Genomic DNA, 23,270 nt, shown 5'->3' with positions numbered 1-23,270 from the left:
CCACTTACACCACCTCCCCAGCGTCCAGGTGGGAGTGGACGGTGTACCTTCCAATAGTCAACACTCAGGCTGGCACAGAAGGTGTTCAGCCTGAGCCAAAATGCCTAAACCTAATTACAACTGAAAACAGCAACAACAACAAGCAGCACCACCAGCAACCAAAAACAAACCCAAGATCAAAAGTCGAAAACAAGGAAAGTTGAACACAGTTTTCCAGAGAGCAACATGGCTATGTATGTCTCCTACCCTACCAAAGAAATATTCCTATAGAAAAAAAAAGACAACTAAACTCCACAAATAGACCTTTACCAAAGCCCATTTATTTTTCTTCCTTGGCATATAACTAGAGAGCATTTTCCAGCCTCCGTAAGATTGAGTTCTGGTCAAAGGATTATGAATAAAACTTATGTAACTAGTTCTACATCCAGTTCCTAAAAATGTTTACATTCTTCATTCCACCACATGATCTTCCATTGTCTGCAGGCTGGATGCAGAAGATTCATTGCGAGAATTTAATTTCCCAGGAGATGGTACAGAAACTAAATAGAAAGTGCCCGAATCCCTAAATAACTCTATGGAACAGAGCTCCCCACACCGCCACTTCCCATACTGGACTGTCAATCAAGTGGTAGATCAATCTTTGTCATATAGAGCCACTGAGATTTCAGAATGTTGGTGACAGCAGTTTGCCTCGACTAATATATTTACTTCTGTTATAAACATCATAATGGTAATTTTCATTCAGCTCAATTATTGCTACTTTTTAAACTTTCATGCAAAAAATTCAGATTTTACTACTAGAATGAACATACCACCTTGGCCAAATTCCTTTCCTTAGGTATGCTTCAGAATCTTAATCATACCAGACCCTGAGTGCTCAAGGAACACTAGCCAGTCTATACTATGTAGTCAAATAGTCGTTCCCTACTTTATGATTAAAACCAGACTAGTGGAAGAAAAGGGCTGAGGACTGCCTAAAAACTGTCTGTGGTCATGGTCAACTAGTAATGGAATGAATGCTGAGGTCACTCACGGGGCTGAGAGGAATCCAGCTGCAGCTTCCTCCACAAAGGCTTTGTGCTGCACTGACTCACCTGTCATTTGCCATCCTGACAGCCACAAAGTGCTTGCAGGCAGCTGGTTAACTAAAGCAAGAGCCTTTGATTCCCAGAATATTTCCTCCAGTTATCTAACAAGGCCTAAATTCAGAAGACTTCGGTCTATTAATTAAGCCATCTTATTTTTCTTACACATTAGCCCATAGAATAAGAATGTGTGAGAGTCGGGTAGAAAGAGGCTTTCAGTTGTGCTTGGTGCCGGGCGGGGGGGTGGGGGGGGAGGGTGGGCATTTGTTTTTCACTTTTGTCAGTATTACCTTGAGGCTCAGAGTTTGAGGATAGTTTTATGGGGTAGCCTTATGTCACTACTTAAATCACTAAAAAGAAAAAAGAAAAGAGATGAGACATAAAACTACACCAATTTTTCTGATCTACGTTTCATTTACCCCATGATTCCAACCTGTATTCTTCAGGGTAAGCTCCGTATTTCATAAACAAATAAATAAACTGATCCTGCCAACAATAGAGAAAAAACAAGCCCCAGATCACTAAGTAAGAATCACCACATATGGTGTGCCAGGAAGTATTAGAGCTAACAAAAACAAACAAACAGCCCTGGCCTGTGTAGCTCAGTGGATTGAGTTCGGGCCTGTAAACCAAACAATCGCGGTTCGATTCCCAGTCAGGGCACATGCCTGGGTTGCAGGCCAGTTCCCAGCAGGGGACGCCTAAGGGGTAACCACACATTGATATTTCTCTCTCTTTCTCCTTCCCTTCCCTTCTAAAGATAAATAAATAAAATCTTTTAAAAATGGGCACAGTTTCTTTTTAAAAAGAAAATGAAAAACAAACAAACAAACATGAAATAGTTCTACATGCACATTTTGAAAAATAGTAAAAACACCATTTACTGAAATCCAGTTATTTTAGAAGCTGGGCCAATGAAGTCTTTTCCTTGCATTACAAAGACAATTTTCTAAACAGTTTTTAGCAAGGGGGATTTTGACGTTCTTAAATGTGCACGTATTCATTTAATCTTCTGTAAATAAAAGACAGTAACTTAATCTAAAAGCAGGCACACAAATCATATTAGCCTGAAAAATAAGAGGCTCTGTCATTGAATATCTCTTCTAGAAGCCCAAGAGGATACAACGGAGTTCTTTCCAAATCAAATCAACATGAATTTATTAAACAACTACCTTGAACAAAGCACTCTAAAAGAAGCTGTGAGGCAATCAAATAATGATAATAATATGTCACATCTTTGAGGATTTACTGTGTGCCTTCAGGTGTGCTAAGTGACTCTCGAGCTCTCACCATACGAGAGGCAGTGTTGCAAAGTGGAAAGGGGATGGTTCTGGAGACAGAGGAGAGGTTTGAGTCCCAGCACCACCACATCAGCTCCCTGTGCTTTAATTTTGTCACTTGTAAAACATGAACCTCATAGGACCTCTATTCAAAATCAGAGGGTTTTTTGTAAATAAATTATTAAATGACAAGCACCTTGAATAATGCCTGACATGCTGCAAGTATTCACAAATATTGGTTATGCTATTATGCTTAATAATCATAAAGTTTTCTACAGATAGGATCTATTACTATAACTACTTAACTAATAAAAATGGAAAGGCTAAGAAATTAGTGCAGGATCACATAGGAGCTAGGGTTAGAGCTCATGTTTACCTAAACATAAAGTCAGTGCTCAAAATCCTTACTCCTCCTATCTCCATTAATGAGAAGAAATACAGAATCTGGCACACATAGCAACTCCTTTTATTACAAAATCATAAGCATGTAATTTCATAACATAACAATATCACATGCAAGCACACCATATGACATTTTAGTTGAAATGTTCAAATTGAGACTATAAATTATTACACCCATACTATTACCCTACCAACCACACTTAAGCAAGTGTTACCTCTGCTGGACGCTGTGTAAACCATGGTTCCTCACATTCAGAGCCAAGCAAATAGGACAGAAAGGTTCAGAAGCATGTCTTCACTAAACTAACATATAATCAACAACATAGACTATCTAAGTATAAAGAATACATCTTTGTAATATTGATTTGAGAGAGAGAGAGAGAGATTGATTTGTTGTTCTACCCACTGACACAGCCATTGGTTGATTCCTGTGTGTGCCCTGACCCGGGAAGGAACCTACATCTTGCTGCATCAGGATGACACTCTAACCAACTGAGCTACCTGACCAGACCAATAATATATCTGCATATGTTAATGTTTTACATTTCATAAAGCCCATTGACAAAATTATCACATATTTAATTCTCAAAACAATTTTGCCAGTTGGATGTGAACTTTGTTACCTTTCCCACTCTATAGCTGAAGAAACTCAACATGTGCAAGATAAGATAGCTAAGTTCATCCACCTGTTAGATGGCAGATATAATTTAAGTTTTATGGCTCTTAAAGTGAGGTCATTGTCAGCTGGGAAGCCAGATAAAAATGTGGATTCCTAGATTCAACACCAAATATATAGAAACAGTCTCTCTAGCAGTGAGAACTTAGAATCTGCATTTAATAATTTCTACAGATAATATAGATGCGCGTCACCAATTGAGAGCGTTGAGAATCACTCTTCCATGCTATCTTGCTTCCTCGTCAAAGCTCTGGAAAGGAATTGAATGGTTGAGCCTATAGTGAGTAATCTGAGCATTCACTGGATACAAGAACTCTTGATTCCTGGATCTTGATAAATTAGAAGACTATCTTTAAATTTAATTACAGCCATGTCCTCATCCTACTCCACTTATTCTAACCAAATATCCAAACAGTCTCTGCCCTTAACAGCTTACACTGAAAGCAGGAAATATTGGCTTGGCTAAAAAGTCCATTTAGTTTTTCCTGTAAAATAAAAGCCACGTTTTTTCACTTTCACCAATAGCTTCGTTGATTTGGATATTTTGAGTGTGTCGGTTATTTCTCTCATGGTACAACATTGATTGTTCTCAATTAATGTCTCAATTTGATCACTATCAACTTGAACTGACTGGTCTACCTAACTGTGGAGCTTCATCCAGTGAGAAATCTCCAGCACAAAACTTCACAAACCACTTTTGACATGTTCAATCCATCACATCACCTTCTCCATTCACTGCTCAAATCTTCTTTCTGCATTTCAGTTACATTTTTACCTTTCCTGAAATAATAAAGAATAATATGCCAAAATATTGCTTATTTTGCTCCATCTAAAATATTAAAGTGGCTACACTTCATCAATTTTGATGTTTTTAATTCATGCTGATTGACAGCTGTCACAATAAAATCTAACAAAACTGTTTTGAATGAAGTTAAAGACAACTAAACACTGCTAGAGCCATCTTATGGGGAAAAAATAAACTTTTTTGGCCAACCCAATAGTAACTAGAACTAGAAGTAAGCTCTAATAGTGAGTAGAGTTTTGATTAAACGCCGCTTCACTCAAGGATGAGGTAAACGTGGAACACCTTGGTCAAGAACAAGTCCCTGGTGCACAGTTTGCAAAGTAAGCCTACAAGATATCCGATAGAAGACTATATTCACACTTTTATCGATATTTATAATCTATGAAGTTCAAGTTTATTAATATTTAACATGTAGACTGATGGTACTACTTGTATATGATTTATAAGTAGACACACACATACATATAGATGCAAAGAAAAAATATGTACTGAAAGAGCAGCACCAAAAGAAAAAAAAAACTTGGTCCCAACACATGTGGTAATTAAGAATGCTCTAGAATCAAACTTCGGTCTCTGCCACTTAGAATTTCTGCATCTATATAATGGGTAAAATATCAGTACCTACCTCGTAGGGTTCTTATGTTAATTGAATGAAGTAACGTTGGTACGACACTTGACTTGTAGAGCACCTGCAAAGTGCTGTTCTGTACGAACAAATCTTAGTGTGATAGATCTTTCTCCCACAGCAATTATTATAATCATTCCCATCTTTGTATCCATCCCCTTGGCAATGTGACTCTACAGTTTTCCCCATTAAGAGATGTAATCTGTTTTGCCTCCCTTGAATGTAGGCTGATCTTACAGCTAACATGCTTTAGCCAACAAAATGAGGCAGAAGGGACTCTATGTCATTCCTAGTCCTAAGCCTCAGGAAATCATTCACACTTCTGCTCACTCTCTTAGAACTGCTCAGTTCCCATGTGAATAAGCCCAGGCCAGTCTGCTAAAGAACAAGAGACCATGTATAACAAAGACAAGCCTTCTGACCTGAGACCATATCAGACTAGCCAGCCCTCAGCTTTGCTGGTAACTGAGCACAAACACATAATTGACCTCAGCTAAGACGAGAAGAACTATCCAGCCTATGATGTACCCATAGAATCATGTTATATAAATAGTTGTTGTTTTAAGCCACTAACGTTTGTGGGTAGTTTGTTATACAGAAAAAGCTAACTGATATGTTTAGCCATTACCATCAGAAAAGATGCAGAGCCATAAACTAGTGGTACCCAACCTTTTTGGCACCAGGGACCAGTTTCATGGAAGACAATTTTTCCATGGACTGAAGTTTGGGGGAATTGTTTGGGGATGTTTCAGATGCATTACATTTAAACTCACCTCCTGCTGTGTGAGTTAGAAACCACAGACTGGTTCCTAACAGGCCCAGACTGGTACCAGTCTGTGGCGCAGAGGTTGGGTGCCCCCACCACAAACCATTCTCAAGTGAAGACACAAAGGAATAAGGTTAAATAGCTGTCTTAAATGCCTAGGGAAGAAAAGCTATATAGCTGAAGTAATCAGGTAAAAAGCTGATTCCATTAAAGGTCACCAATAGCCTGAGTGAAAGATTTATGTGTCAGGTACTAAATAGCATCAGTGTTTCCTTTAGGGAGGAAAAGAAATATCTGTGAGAAAATACAATACAATGACAAGGAGATCCACATCTTGAAGCTTCACAGATGTGAGGAATTTGGCTATTTGAAACAGCCTTGGGCTGACTGAAAAATTAACTTCACTTATGAACCTCCTGATCCAGCTGGTCAATTTCACAGTGAGAGGTGGGCTCTTATCCCAGGAAAAGTGATAAATGTAATAGAATAAATATCTAAATATTTCTTGGTTCAAAAACATGGATCAATTTTCAGCTATGGGTCACACACCTAGCTTTCTTCATCTCTAATCCAAAAGCTTAGGGATTGATCTTTAAAAATCAGAGGCATTTCTATGTCCTGGAGTCTAAGACCTAATGAATTGTGCCAGGACACAAGAAACTGTCACTCTTGTTTCTTTTGTTGAACTTGAATTTCCAAGTGAGAATAAAAGACTATTTCTCAGAAATAATCACAGTAGAATTCCCATTTTTTTCTTAGAAAAATATAAATCAATTAGCTCTATCTCATCAGTCGGTTTGAGAATGAAGATGTCAATTAACATCCTAATCCTAATCAGATTCTGATAAAGACATTTTGAGTCAATGCTAACATCGTGGCAAACAAATCATTTTAAGACCTAATCCATGCATTTCATTACATAAAGCCGTGCTCTCTCTCTCAAAAAACATATGAAGTCATTATGACAAAGATTACTTGTTTCCATGATCAGTTCTCATTTTCTCTACTAACAGAATACCTCTATTGAGTTGGGTGGTGATATGCCAAACTAAAAATCTATATTTACCAGCATCTCTTTCAAAAATGAAAAAAATGTGAGTGACCAAGTTAGATGGAAAGAGAGGACATTGCTTGGGCTTCCAGGTAAGCTCATTACAGAGGACATACCCACACTGGTCTTTTAATGTATTGTAATTGCTATTATTTGGCTTTCCTATTTTTCTGCCTTCATGCATAAGACTAAATGGTGGTATTCAGGCTTCAGTAGTCATCTAGTGAGCTTAAGCATAAAGGCTACATTCTAGTGTAATCATAGGTGCCTAAATCTCTGATGGCATCTGCGGGAAGTATCACATTAGCCTTGAATTTCTTCTCATGCAAGAAAGAAAAACATTTTTTTTGTTAATGAGAATATATCTAGTGCAAGCCATTATCTGTAACTTAGAGCCTAATGCCATTTTAAATGTTGTAGGTGTGTATTTAATTTAGTTGAGACATGTCTCTTTAAATTCTGGACAAGAAATTTCCTTTGACAATTACAAAAGTATTACTAGAAAATTCTGGGCTGGCAAAATATTGGAAAGGGAATAATATAATAGACAAAACTTCCAAAAGTTCATTGGAGGGTCCAGGGCAGTCTTGACCATACCGCTAAAGAAGGAATGGCAGCTGGAAAAACCTAGAATGTGTCAATCTGATGGCCATGTGATATTAAGATGACTTAAATTTCATGTGCTGTCACCAGGAAACTACATTTCCATCATGAATAAAACTGTATTTACTCAAGATAGATGCTACTAAAGAATCTGAAGGAAATACTGAGGATCATATTTTTTGAAAGTCCATAGGGACAGTCTGAGTGAGGTATAAATTCGTCATCAGAAATGAGATTTTTTAACATCCACTGACATCAGTGGATAGATATTTTGGACAGAAGATCAACAATCAATCATTACAGCCTTAACTGACACATGAGACCACAGTATTTAATTGATGCTTTTAAAGCATTTCATCTCAAAGCAGCAAAATGTGCTAGTACATTCTTTTCAACTTGACATGGGACATTTTCAAGGATAGAACACATGTTAAGCCACAACACAAGTTTCAATAAATTTAAGAACACTGAAATCATATCAAGCATCTTCTCTGATCACAAAGGTACAAAAAATCAATTAAAGAAAAAAATTAAAAAACATACAAACACATGGAGGCTAAATAACATGTTGCTAAACAATCAATGGGTTAAAATTGAGATCAAGGAAAAAATCAAAAGATACTTGAGATGAATAAAAATGGAAACACAACAAAACAAAGTCTATGAAACATTAGTAAAAGCAGATGTTAGAGGAAAATTCATAGCAATACAGGCCTACAGCAAAAAAACAAGATAAATTTCAAACCAGCAATCAACCCTGACACTTAGCTCTTTTAGAAGAGCTAGAAAATATCAACACACAAGCCCAAAGTGAGTGGAAGGAGGGAAATAATAAAGATTAAAGTGGAAATAGATGAAATAAAGTCTAAAAGAATATAAAAGATCAATGAAACCAAAAGCTGGTGCATTGAAAAGATAATAATATTGATAAACCTTTAATAAGACACACCAAAAAAGAGAAGATCAAAATAAGTAAATCAAAAATGAAAGACAAGTGACAACTGATACCACAGCAATATTGTACAAAGTTTTGCAAAAAAGTCTACAAATATATGCCAACACATTGAACAATCTGGAGAATATGGATAAATTCTTAGCAACATGCAATCTTCCAAGACTGAATTAAGAAGAAATAGGAAATCTGGGCAGACTAATTATTACCATCACAATTGATGCAATAATAAAAAAAAACTCTCAATAAACAAAAGTCCTGGACAAGGTGGTTTCACAGGTGAATTTTATGAAACATTCAAAGGAGAACTAATAACTATCCTTCTAAAACTATTCCAAAAATTCAAAAAAAAGGGAAGACTCCCAAGCTCACTCTACTAGGGCAGCATTATCCTGACCCATAAAACAGATAAAGACATAACAAAGATAAAAAAACTATAGGCCAGTGTCCCTGAGGAACATGGATGCAAAAAAAAAAAAAATCCTCAACAAAACACTAGCAAACTCAATTCAGCAATACATTAAAAAACCATTTGACAAAATCCAGCATCCATTCATGATGAAAAGTCTCAGTAGAGTGGGAATAGAGGGAACATATTTGAACACTATATATGACAAAAACACTATATATGACAAAACAAAGCTAACATCATACTCAACAGGGAAAAATTAAAATTGTTTCTTTCAAGATCAGGAACAGGACAGATTTGTCCACTTTCACCAGTCTTATTTAACATAGTACTGCAAGTCCTAGCCATAGCTACCAGACGAGAAGAAATAAAAGGCATCCAAATGGGAAAAAAAGAAGGCAAACTATCATTATTTTCAGATGGCATATTATATATAGATAATCCTAAAGATTCTACCCCCAAAAAGTACTAGACCTACTAAATTCAGGAAAGTAACATACCAAATAAATATTCAGAAATCAGTTGCACTTTTACACACCAATAATAAACTATCAAAAAAAGAAATTAAGAAAACAATTCCATTTTCAACTGCATGAAAAAAACCTAGTAATAATTATTCTAAAAGATTTTATTTATTTTTAGAGGGGAAGGGAGAACGAGAGAGAGAGAAACATCAATGTGTGGTTGCCTCTTATGTACCTCCTACTGGGGACTTGGCCTGCAACCCAGACATGTGCCCTAGACTAGGAATTGAACCAGTGACCCTTTGGTTCACAGACCGGTGCTCAATTCAATGAGTTACACCAGCCAGGGCCCTAGGAATAACTTTAATTGAGGAGGTAAAAGACCTATACTCAGAAAATTATAAAATATTGAAGAAAGAAACTGAAGAAGATACAAGTAAATGGGAGCACATATTGTGCTCATGGACAGGAAGAATTACCATCATTAAAATATCCATACTACCCAAAGCATATCTATAGATTTCATGCAATTCCTATCAAAATTCCAAAGGTGTTTTTCACAGATTACTAATTAGCACAAATACTCTAAAAATTTTAATGGAACCACAAAGCATCCTAAATAACCATAGAATCTTGAAGAAGAACAAAGTTGGAAGTTTCACACTACCTGATATCAAACTATACTATAAGACTCTAGTAATCAAAACAGTACAGTACTAACAATAACAGACACCTACGTCAATAAACAGAATGGAGCCCAGAAACAAGCCCACATCAATATGGTTAATTATTCTATGACAAAGGGAGAAAGAACATACAATGGGATAAAGACAGTGTGTTCAATAATGGTATCAGAAAAGTTGAACACATAGCTGTTCAGTTCTCCCAACACCATTTGTTGAAGAGGCTATCTTTACCCCATTTTATGTTACTGCCCCCTTTGTCGGATATTAATTGACTGTAGAGAGTTGGGTTTTTTTCTGGGCTCTCTGTTCTGTTCCATTGGTCTATGTGCCTGTTTTTATGCCAGTACCAGGCTGTCAGATATTTCACGCAGCAACATTTTTACTGATATATCCCCTAGAGCAAGGACTATAAAGGAAAGAATAAACAAATGGGATCTCATGAAAATTAAAAGCTTTTGCATGGCTAAAGAAAACAGTATTAAAATAAAAAGACAACCAACTGTATGGGACAACATATTTGCCAATGATACCTCAGACAAAGGTTTAATCTCCAAAATATGCAAAGAACTCACATGACTTCACTCTAAGAAGACAACTAACCCAATTAAAAAATGGGGAAAGGATTTGAACAGACACCTCTCCAAGGAGGACATACAGAGGACCCAGAGACACATGAAAAGATGCTCAATATCGCTTGCTATCAAAGAAATGCAAATTAAAACCACAATGAGATTCCACTTTACACCAGTCAGAATGGCTATCATAAAAAAAGCAACAAATGGCTATCTTAAACAAAGCAACAAATGTTGGAGATGGTGTAGGGAAAAGGGGACTCTAGTCCACTGTTGGTGGGATTGCAGACTGGTACAACCATTATGGAAAACAGTATGCAATTTTCTCAGAAAACTAAAATTGGACTTGCCTTTTAACCCAACAATTCCATTGCTGGGATTGTATCCTAAGAACCCTAAAACACCAATCCCAAAGAACCTATGCACCCCAATGTTCATAGCAGCACAATTTACAATAGACAAGAGTTGGAAGCAACCTAGGTGCCCATCAGTAAATGAATGGATCAAAAAACTATGGTACATATACACAATGGAATTCTATGCTGCAGAAAGAAAGAAGGAGTTCCTACCTTTTGCAACAGCATGGATGGAACTGAAAAGCATTATGCTGAGTGAAATAAGCCAGGTGTTGAAGGACAAATACCATATGATCTCACCTTTAACAGGAAGCTAAACAACAAAACAAACAAGCAAGCAAAATATAACCAAAGACACTGAAATAGAGAACAGGAGGACAACAACCAGAGGGGAGAGGGGAGGGAATTTCAGGGGAAATACGGGAAGAATTTAGAGGAACAAATATAAAGGGTACATGGACAACAACTAAAAAGGGCAGAAACGGGAGGGAGGAGCATGGGGGGGTGAGTTGGGATGGGAGTAATAGACAGAAAACTGTACTTGAAAAAGAATTAAATACATTAAAAAAAAAGAAAACCCAATTCATTTAATTCTTTAAAAAAAGAAAAGTTGAACAGATGCATACAAAAAAATGAAGCTAGACCATCTCCTTAGACCATATACAAGAATAAACTCAAAGTGGATTAAAGATTTAAATGTAAGGCTTGTAAATCATAAAACTCATAAAAGAACACATAGGCAGTAAAATCGCTGACATTTTTAGTAATATTTTTTTCTGATCTATCTCCTCAGGCAAAGGAAATGAAAGAAAAAAATAAACATACAAGAGTACACCAAACTAAAATTTTTGCACAGCAAAGGTAACCATCAACAATAGCAAAAAATAACCCACTTAATGGGAGAATGTATTTGCCAATGATACATTTAATAAAGAGTTAATATCCAAAATGTATAAAGAATTCATACAACTCAACACCAAAAACCAAACAATTCAATTAAAAAATGGGCAGAGGACCCAAATAAACACTTCTTCAAAGAGGAAATACAGACTACCTATAGACATATGAAAAGGTACTTAATGTCACTAATCACCACAGAAATATGAATTAAAACTACAATGAGACATCACCTCATGCCTGTCAGAATAGCAATCACCAATAAATCCATAAACAACAAGTGTGGGTGAGAATGTGTAGAAAGGGAAACACTGGTGTGCTCTTGGTGGGAATGCAGATTGGCGTAGCCACTAATGCAAACATCATAGAGGGTTCTCCAAAAAATTAAAAATGGAGCTGACTTATGACCCAGTCATTTCACTTCTGGGTAAAACACCAATTCAAAAGGATAAACTCACCCATATGTTCACTGTAGCATTATTTAAAATAGCCAAGATATGGAAAGAACCCATGTGCCATCAAGAGACAAGTGAATAAAAAAGGAATGGTCCATATACATAATGGAATATTACTCAACCATAAAACAGAAATAAAATCTTACCATTTGTTATGACTCGGAGGAACCTACAGTATTTTATGCTAAGTGAAGTAAATCAGACAGAGGAAGGCAAATACCAGATGATTTCACTTTTATATGGAATCTAAAAAAACAAAATAAACAAACAAGAGAGCAAGAAACTCATAGCTTCAGATCAATATTCGAAGCTCTATCAAGCCTGAGGAAAGTGGTGATAGAGGACATGACCTGGTTAATAAGGTGGTTAAGGTTAGTGTGGGTTGGGTGCTCAATGTCAAGATTTCTGCAACAGATGTCATAGATGGCCTTGTTGTTGACCATGAAGGCACGATCAGAATGCTCCAGGGTGGTGTGACAGTGAGGATAAAGTTGTGGGGCTCAATCACAGTTGTGGAACCCTGGAAGGGCTCGATAAATGGAAAACTCTAGCTTGGACTTCTTGCCATAATCAACAGAGACATTCTAGCAACACACAGGTGATCCCCAAACCAATTCCACCGCCAAAGTTGTAGAAAGCCAAGAAGCCCCAAAGAACTGTGCACTGGTCAGCCCATTTCTCAATTAGGTTCAAGATGAGGCCACTGATCTCCTTGCCAATTGTGTAGTGCCTGTGGACATAGTTATTGGCAGTATTTTTCTTGCCTGTGATGACCTGCTCAGGGTGGAATAGCTGGCAGTAGGAGCCAGGAAAAACTTCATCAATTACCATGCGTTCCAGGTCTACAAGCACTGCTCTGGGTACATGCTTGCTAGCACCTGTGTCACCGAACAAAGTGTTAAAGGAGTCATCTTCTCCCTCAATGGTCTTGTCACTTGGCATCTGGTCATTGGGCCAAATGCCATTTTCTAAGCAGAAGAGCACCCAGTAGGCTTTTCCAAGCTAGACACCAAACCTAGCAAACGTGGATGAAGATGTGCCCACACATGACTGAGACTTTTGGGCTTTGAGGGGCTGGAGGAGATGAGGGAGCAGAAACAAGGACCTCCCAGTAACAAACTACCAAGGAGTCTAGGGGAGAAATGGAGAAGTATTAATAGAGACCAGGTCAAGTGGAAATGCAAGGCAGGGACACTTCTTCTTTCCAAGAAATAAGTGAGTCAACTTAAATATTTTCCCTTCTAGCAGAAATTTCCCAGCAGCAGGGGAAACAACTTCAGAACTAAGGATGATATAAATCAGTATTAACAGTTGCTTCTAAGACAACCCCATTTGTTATAAAAGAATGAGGCCTATGGAGAAGGAAGATCTTTCCTCGAGGAATTCAGCATTTAAACTTCAACTGTGTTCAATCTTTTCTTCTCATTTCATTTCTACAAAAAAGTTAACCATGTGTGATTTGGGAGCTTATTTCTCATCTGCTCCAGAAAATACTAATGGTTTTAAGAGAGATGATAAAGAATTTAAAATCTTCAGGAGAGAAAATGAAATCTCTCTGAAATTTCACTTGACTAGCTAAGGAAAAATGGTAAAAGCCTGTTGTATGTAGGTATTTGCAAAAATATAAAATCTTGACACACATCAAGAGAATTATGGTTTTCATAAACTCTTTGCCACTCACTCTGCTTTAATTTTAAAAGGACAAATATATCTGTAGGTCTGAGGAGGAGATAAACAACTTGCAAATTTTCTTCAAATTTCTTCAAGGTCTACAAATGAAGGTGACGCTTATTGCCCCAATCCAAACATTGACTTTTTCTTCTCCCATTATTTATTTTCAAGAGGGGCTTTGGGGAATAATCTTATGTGATGAAAAAACTTAGGGGCAAAGAACATTTTGGTCATTTTGTCAAGCAATATAATTATTCTTTCTTTTTGACTCTTTTCCCGATTAAAGAAAAAGTTGACCTCACTTATTAAAAACTAATCATCAGAAAAAGCTACTGTTTTCCCTGTATTTCATAACTTGAACCATTTTTATTTTAAATTTAAAAAATCAATCTAATATAGTGTAGTATACAATTTTGATTAAATTTCTACCTAGTAAAAATTCAATATATATGCCTGCATAGACAAATATGTTGCTCAAAACATTGTAAACTGTCATGAAAATAAGCTAGTAAAAATTTCTGAAAGAGCAAAACAAGCACCATATCTTAAATTAAATTTTCACATTAAAAAGTATTTAACCTAAACTGATGAGGACAGAATGAACAATGTCTCACGTGATTTCCATAAGTACAGTTGCATTTCCGCATACTCATCTAAAATATTTCTGAACAAATAGGTTGAGATTATTTTTTTCCAGAACATGTATTCAGTTAGAAAAAAAAAGAACTTCAGAATTATTTCCCTTGGGAATGAATGTTGCAATTTGCCATGTGGAACCTATAGCACTCTTGGTGGTCATCAGACCTGGGTGAGCGTTAAGCCCCCACTTCCCAGGCATATGCTCTTTGAATGTCAGTTGAGCCCCCACTCCAGATCCTCAAAGGTGCCTCCCTCCTGAGAGGATGCTGCCAAAGAAAAATACATTTCTAGAAGTTTGTGGAGCAAAACTTTCTGTTGCTTCCCCTTTTCTACTACAGGCCCAGCTACCCTGTCCAAAGTGTTTATGTTATTGTCTCTTCTAGACAAATTCCCCCTCAACCTACTTGTTTCCGCTCTGAGACACTGGAGGTTTCTCTACAAAATGGCAGCTGGATGTGAAGAAAACATCACAAAGTTCCCTGTTAGAGAAGAGTCTATTTGGTGAGAACTTTTGATTCACATACTCATTAAAAATAAAGTATACAGAGCAGGACAAATGGTGGTGGCTGTGAGGGAGAGGTTCATGGCTTTCTCTGCACTGATAAAGTTTTGTTCATTCCTCAAGTGCATATAAAAGAGACTTCAGAGAGGATAAAGACATGGCTTGAATAATCCTGCAGCTCATTGAAATGTCTATTTTCTTTATCCCTAGCGGAACCATTTTGCCCCATGAAATGCTTGTAGAAGTTAAAACGAGGCACGTGTGCAGTCCTCCACAAAGGAGCCCTATATTTAACAGCACAAATATCCAGCACCTCAAACAGTTTTAAAGAAAGCTGTGTTTATTATGAGGGCTTATGAAATAAAAAGTACAAACTTTCTCATCCTGAATAATATGCAGAGAAATTTACAGCCAAAATAAGGAAGCTGTGCATAATGTAACACTTGGCAGGAATTTTAATCAGTGGATTGGCAAGGCTGGATGCAATACTTCAGTTCCTTTTGGACATGTCTGAGCTTCCTTAATTTAAACACCACACACATTGGGTCTAGGGAGAACATTTAGAAGCCATGGTGCTTTCTGCAGGAGTGCTGATGAGCAATACAAGCTAAGTAGGGAGCATTGCTGTGACAACAGTTTCAAACTCAGGGAATGAATGATGGCAAGTGACAGACACACTGCTACTGCAGAGCAAAGCAACACAGATTTACATTATGATAGGCATTCTAGCCACATTACTTTAGCAGGTGAAGATGCTTTCAGGTATCATTCTGACTCAGTATCGCTCTAAGGAGCACAGTTTTGGAATTTGTCACAAGTTTTCACACAGGACTGATGTTTTCCCAGTTGAAAAACAACGGAGCTACCCAGTAGCACTCAATTCCTGAGCAGCCAACCTAACGGCAGTTCAAACAAGTTGAAAGTCAGGTCACATAGTGTAGAACCAAAGCTGACCATCAAAGAAAGAGTTATAATGTGATGAAAAGCTCTGAGGAATCTGTTAAATCCACCATCCCTGTCAGGATGAAACGAGAGCAGTCCTGCCTCTGTAGCCACAATTTTGAAGGAGACCACGAAGAAAACATTTTATCCCCCCGCCACCCGCACGACATTCTGGTAATCAGTACCCACGGTTTCATGTGAAATCTCAGGAAGTGAAACGTCAAGGAAGAAGACTCAAAGGTCAAATGGCAGAGGCACAGTTATAAAATATTGGATTTAATTATCACTGGGGGTCTTTTTCTTTAAATTCTTTTAATGTTTAAATGTCCTTAATTTTGCAAGAGTAGTCAAGTCTGGAAACATAAGATGTTTGAAAACATTTTTCAGTAACTCAGTACAAAAGGAGGTAGATGAGAGATGGGGTGGCAATTCGCTCTGTTCACAGGAACCAAAGGTCAAGAGACACAAAAAGTCCCCAACTTTATGTAAATTGTTCTTAGAATATTTTCAGAAATTAATTCAGAAATATGATCTGTTTAGAAAAAAGACTATTTTTATGCTATAGTATTTCTTTGCTAGGCAATACAGCATTTATATACACCACAAATGTCTTGAGAAAGTTATTATTTGGGGGGCACATCATGCTGTAAGTTATAAAACCAAACATTATTGTGACTACAGTTTGGGACACCACTGCTTCACCAGCCACACCAGTGCATACCGGTTTCTCAACTCCCAACGGAAAGAGCAAAACACTGAGATTGTGGCTGAGCCATATAACTGCACCTCAGAGTTGTATTGATAGCATGATTTAACTGAGGCCTCACAGATAAGGAATCAGGTGTTTTGGTTTTTTTAAAGGACATTTGAAAGAGTGTATCCCTTTTTAGCAAATAGAAAATTGACAATGTTGATAGTATCCATTGAAAATGAATATTTGAACTGATAAAAAAATTACTATCAGAGTGCTGAAGTTAAATCATGCTTCCAGATTAAGATGGAGTATAAAACAGCAGATAGGCGGGGAGCATGGGGCGGGGGGGCGGGCAGGGTTGGGAATAGAAAAAATAAATAAATAATAAATAAATAAAATATATTTAAAAAACCAGCAGGTAATCCAGGGAGAATGAGAGTGAAAGTGTTTTTGAATGAGGAGAGACAGTGTTCTGGAGAATCTGATGTCAGGTCCATGGGCTGTGGGGCAAAACGAAATTGAAAGGATGAATATACATAATTTAATTATGCTAGGAACAAAGGCTTGAGGAAAAAATTCTAATAAACTAATTTAGGAGCATAAAAATTATTTCAGTATGATTGACATTAGGTAAGTGAGGATGGCTTGACAATTAAATAAAAGCCATGGGACTTAAGTATGTGAAATCAGCAAGCATAGTATCTGCGGGAACTAAGCATTTCCAGCTAAGGAGAAAACAGTAATGTAACCATTTTGGAAAGAGTAAAGAAAAATGATAATTTTGACTTCTATATGTCTATTTCTTTACTAAAGTAATGCTTAGCATCATTTTTTAAAATCATTTAAAAATAATTCTTTGTAAACCATCCTACCTCCCTATGTCCTTCCTTCATCAGTAATATAGTTTTTTAAAAAAAGTAATATTCTCTTAAAGTCTTAACTGGTAATTCCCCAGGTATTTCTGGTCACTAAGGTCAGGAAGGTGCTTTTCAGTGAGCTACTCTTCCATTATTTCATGTATTCACACACTTCTTTAGCACACTTTCCAGGCACCTCCCACATTCCATATACCACTGAAGCATGGGGACGGAGGTATATGGAAGCAAAGCCTTTAACACAATGGCATCTGAGTTAGGTGTCATAATTAAGACACCTAGCAAACTTTTTGCTCTTATATCAGTGGATTTGTCAGTGTCTCTCTACTCTACTGCAGTCGAAAAAATATGTCGTCCACTTGAACTTGTAATGTTGTCCTTAAGTAACTTCTCTCAGCCATACCAATATCTATCTATGATCCCTCTGACTTTGGGAAGGTTTTGTAAAATGTGCAGGTTCCAGATTCAGATAGGATGGACAAAGTTCTTGTCCATCACTATTATTAATGATTCTAGGCAAGCTCCTTGGTCCTTTTTAGCATCTTTCCTTATTTGTAAAATGGAAAAAATAATTTTTATCTTTAAGGGTGGTCTTGAAGATTAGCTTGAATGAAGAATGCAAATAACTAAGGACATGGTATATGCTCATTAAATGGTGGATGCTAGAAGTACAATTAGCCTCATCATTTTATCTAACAGCAGAGTGTTTTTGCATTAGGTGTTGGTTTAGAGGGGAACCTAAAGGGTCAACTGCTGGTCTCAGTCCTAAGTCAGGATGATATATCCTGTAGGTATCACAACTGTAAGGTAGTAAGAAAAACTGTACCCTTAAAATTAGCATGTGTTGATAACAGCCTACAAAAGTTTTAAATTAAATTTTGCAATGTTATTATATGCCTTAAAAAGTAAGAAAACAATGGTTACTGGACAAGCAAAAATAATTTTCTGTTAAGTAGGATGCCACGTTCCTCTTCTAGCCTTTGGAAAAACTCATCATGTGAAATTATTCCACATTCTTCTCAGCCTACTCAAACAAAGCACATGAAACACGGGTCTTGTAAATACCCCTGAATGTCAGCATTTTGGCTGTAACACAGGAATTAGGAAAAACTCCAGTTGTATCTTTCTGTGTGCTTCCTGATTTGTGAGCCAGAAACTTGGTATTTAATGCACATGTGAGAAAATACAATGTTTTTAATCTATTCTGATTTTGCGAAACTGATAACTATCTAATTCTCACTCTTAGTAATAGACAAGGAGAATTTAGAAGGTAAAAATGTATTGCCTAACAATGAAAAAATAGAACAATACTGCATGCAAGAAAGTACCTTAATTAGATCTTGAAATCATAAACTACATCCTAGAACCCAGAAGAATTATTGTTAATAATTTAATTATAAAACTAAATGTCATGACATACACAATCAAACTAAACACCATGATATAGAGAGTTTGAGAAACATTTCAGCAATGAATGCATAACTATACATTGTACTGTCTTTTTAAATAATTTATTTGGAAAATAATTTCCAATTTATAGAGAGTTTATAAAACCATTATAAAGCTTCTATATTCTTCATTCGGAGTTTGAAATTGTTACTATTTTACCACATTTGTCACCATATATATGCCCGTCACAACATATATGCACATTACACCTAGAGCACCTTACCGACCTTAGTGACCAGAAATAACTGGGGAATTACCAGTTAAGACTTCAAGAGCAGATATGTATTTTATATGTATATGTAAACACACATTTACACATTTTATATGTTATAAATATATGGAAGTATAAAATATATAAAACATTATATATAAACATATATATGTGTGTATATGTATATATATATATATATATATATATACCCATTCTCATTAGCATTAACAATATTTCTTCTTAACAGTTTGAGAACAAGATGCAGACCTAATGCCCTGTCATTCCTAAATGTTCTCATCTGCATTTCCCCAAAGCAAGGACACTGAACCCATTACCACCTCATAACCCTCACAGTCAGTAAAGTGATATTGGTACAACCCTAACATCTTATTCAAATTTTGTCCATTGTCCCAGCAATATCCTTTTTCACTTTCTGGGTCAGTATCCAATTCAGCAAAAATATAATTACATTTGTTTGGAACTGAATGATTTAGGGAAGAAGATTTCTTATTAGAGTGACTGTTCTTTTTGATTATTTTTTAAATATTATTTTTAAATTTCTTTGCCACCAGATTCAGCGCCCTCCCCTCATGACACCACTGACCTGTAAATCTAGGTACTTCTGTATCACTCGGATAAAAAATACTCTAGTTTCTCTTCAGAGCGTATAAATCTTCACCTTTTACATGTCACTCGTAATTAAAATACCAAAACCTAGACAAGAAGGAAAATGTGTTTTGAAGAGATTGAAATTATCAATCTGCTTTTATTGCTCAAATCCATGCATTTGTTTAAAAATATGTGCCTATTTTAAATTTCTATTGCATCCTGGTTTCTGAAGAAAATGTATGTTAAAAATGTGTAAAGTTGTGCTCTCAACCTAAACCAGATTATTACATATATGTGCTAGCATAGTATCAAATACAACATGTATTTTGCTAATCATTTAATAAATTAGCAAATAAGTTGAATGTCTTTAGGAAAATATCTACTGAAACATTTTAAAGCACTTATGAAGGAGAACTGGCATTAACTTATATGCGAGGAGCATGAACACTATGAGGTTTTTCAAGCTATTACTTATAGTTTAACTATAAACCAACATTTATTAAGCCTTGCAACAAGTTATTTATTTATTTTGATAATGTAATATGGACTTTTCTCTAGAAAAACTTACACTCAACTATATAGCAGGAATCGCAATACTTTCTCATCAGTAACAAAGTCTGACATCTCACTGTGGCAAACTCACTTAGGCCTGGATGCAATTCTAGATGAGTTAAAGGGCAAGAGGTTAAGCCACAGCTGTATTTATCAATATGCTTTTAAACCAATGAGTGGATCAAGTAACATATGGAGTGAATGGGAATTAAATGTAATTAAAATCACTGTCTCCACAGGCAGGTCAGGTTATAACCTTTATTCTGTCTAACCAAACTCCCTCCTCTCACATGCCTTTAAGAATCATAAATAAAAGAACCCAAAGTTTTTGAAAGTTTTTTTAGGATGTTGTGGTTAGTTTGTTTTTTAAAATCTGAGATAAAAATACAAAGCAAAGGTGTGCAGGAGAAGATTATTGGAAGGCACACACCAAAAGAATTGGCTGAAACCGTGATGGAATGTTTTATTTTTTTACATTACTTTGGTTTATTTTAAGGAGCTTCAGAGTAGGCAAATTCGTTAAAAATGAATACAGTCCCAAAAGGGAGAGCAAAATTTCTCAGTCTCTCATCATCCTGGTCCACACCAGACCTTTTCCCCATTAGCAGGGAACTTTCAGGGACTGTCACCTGGGGTGAGGTAGAGGGGTAGAGGCAGAAGAGAAAAAACAGAGAATAAATGTACAGTATAATTGATTTGATAATCCATAAAGAGTCAGTATTTTTTCTGTTAAGTTCCAGCACAATCTGAACTGCACTATACTAGGAACCAAGCAATTGTCTGGTGATTGCTGATTGAAAGCCACCTCAGAAGACATGAAGAGAATGTTTGTCTCTGGCCGGTAAGAAGGACAGACATTATTATGTGGCTCTAAGTCATACAGAAGGGAAAGGTAAATATAGATTAATGAATTACTAGTTCAATCGGTATTCTAAAAAGATCAACTTTTTGCGACCATACGTATATGGCATGCATAGCTTGTGGAAAACGTGGAGAACACAGAAAGGTAAGAGTAGAAAATTCTCCACATTGCCATGACCCAAAGATAAATATATGGTATGTTTCTTTACCATTCTTTTCCCTGATTCTTTTCCGGCATTTGTTCTCCAAGTGCAGTACCACGCCAGTCATGATTACATTGATTGGGAACTTGTTACAAATGCCAGTTTGGGGCTCCCACTCAAACCCATCAGAATCCGAAGGTGGTATCCAATGATCTGCATGCTGAAAAACCCTCCAGATAATTCTAGTCATGGTAACAGTTCAGGAAGCACAGCTTTAAGAGATTCTTAACACAAAACATCAAGAATCTAGGCTAAAGGTACCATCCTTGAAAAAATAAAAAATAAATAGTACCAGATTTCAATAAAGAGATAAATCCATCAGTAGAACAGAGGCTCCGCCCCCCTAGTTTTAAGAGTGTAATTCCCACCCTGGCCAGGTGGCTAGGTTGGTTGGTGCAGCCTCCCACACACCGAAAGGCTGTGGGTTTGATCTCTGATCAGGGTACGTACGCAGGTTGCGGGTTCAGTCCCCAGTCGGGGCACATGACAGAAACAACCAGTTGATGTTTCCCCCTCACATCAATGTTTCTCTCTCTCTCCCCTTTCCTCTTTCTCTATAACCAAATAAAAATATCCTCAGGCAAGAAATATTTTTCAAAAATAAGTATAGTTCCTCTGATAGAAGGAAAAATAAAATTCATAAAAGCAAAACAAAATTTTTCTCTTATCCTTCCTTCCTGACGATTAAAGTTTCTGAGATCAAGGTATTTTTGTCTATAGATAATTTTAAGGGCTTCATATGCTATGGTTTAAACTGATTTCTCTAAAGTAAGCTTAACTCAAAAGAAAAGAACAATTAATCACGGTCTGAACACTATCAGTTAGCAAAATTTTAAAGTAGATAACTAAATATAGCTGGCTAATTTTAAAGTCTTACAATAAGAAGTTGAAACTTTAAGCATCTGTTTTCCTTCATCATCTGAGAAGTGACATTGTTTATTGAACAAACAATGTACAAATTGATAATTCCCTTTGAATAAGGTTAATGCAGATATTATAAGTGTGTTATTGAAATTATCAGATGCAGTTTTTCAAAAAAAATACTATGTTCATACTCTTTGGAAGAGGATAAAAATAGGGCCAGTGTGCTGAACCCCTTTTACAAGTGGTTAGAAATGTCTAAAATAGACATTTTAGAACACATCTGCTTACCTAAACAAGTGTGCCTGGATATCAGAAGCAAGTTTTTACAAGCTAATGGCTTTTCTTATTGGCAGAACATCATTGTTTCCTGGGTGGTCTCATAAAGACTAGTAATTCTTCAGAATTATCATGTTCTTGAGCTAACTATCAGGGGAGGAAAGTGAAAAATAACCACAAGAATAAGCTTCTCAGAGGGCCTTTTCATATTGTTCAACATCATTTTATGTTTAAAGTTTTCTTATCACAGCAAAGCCAGACAGATGTATACTATTACCTTGGTGGTAATGATTTAATTATTTTATATTTTTTCCCAGCCGCACAGATGGCACTTTTCCTGGACAAAGAAAACTCCAGAGATGTCTCATTTTCCCTCACAGTGTGAGCAGCTCTGCTGGCTCTTCACTCTGCCAAATACTAACAGCAACTACTGCTTTATTTCCAGCTGCTGCTCAAGTTTTTCATCTGATTTGATTTACGTGCCTAAAGTGGCTGTAACAAGCACCAAATAAGCCACAATTGCCAAGAGCAGAATATAAAATTAAAGGGTTTCATGTAATGAGTAAGTAATAACACACTTAGACATGGATGCTAACTTGAATCATTGAGTGAAACACTGTAACTTATTAGATTATATTTTTAAATAATTTTGAATCAAAATATTTAAATTATGTAAATGTCAGTTGGTACATTATGAATTTTTAAATTCATAATGCTAATGCATTGGAAAATGTAATATGAAGCACAGATGTATGAAAATAACAATATGGCAAGACCAGTGTGCATTTCCCCTATTGTGAGCCTGTGTGGGTCTGTGTACGTGTGTAAGAGTGAGAGT

General features: G+C 36.4%; 1 pseudogene; it reads right to left on the bottom strand.

Moving 5' to 3' along the window:
* Positions 1–12,368: 12,368 nt before the first annotated feature.
* On the bottom strand, positions 12,369–13,089 carry LOC118984892 (tubulin alpha-1C chain-like; annotated as a pseudogene).
* Between the last annotated feature and the right edge of the window lie 10,181 nt (positions 13,090–23,270).

The sequence above is a fragment of the Sturnira hondurensis genome, unplaced genomic scaffold (assembly GCF_014824575.4).
Source record: "Sturnira hondurensis isolate 20B ecotype Veracruz unplaced genomic scaffold, ASM1482457v3 Scaffold0003874, whole genome shotgun sequence".
Classification (NCBI taxonomy): domain Eukaryota; kingdom Metazoa; phylum Chordata; class Mammalia; order Chiroptera; family Phyllostomidae; genus Sturnira; species Sturnira hondurensis.
Note: the sequence above shows the minus strand (reverse complement) of the source record. Positions and strands in the feature narration are given on the sequence as shown.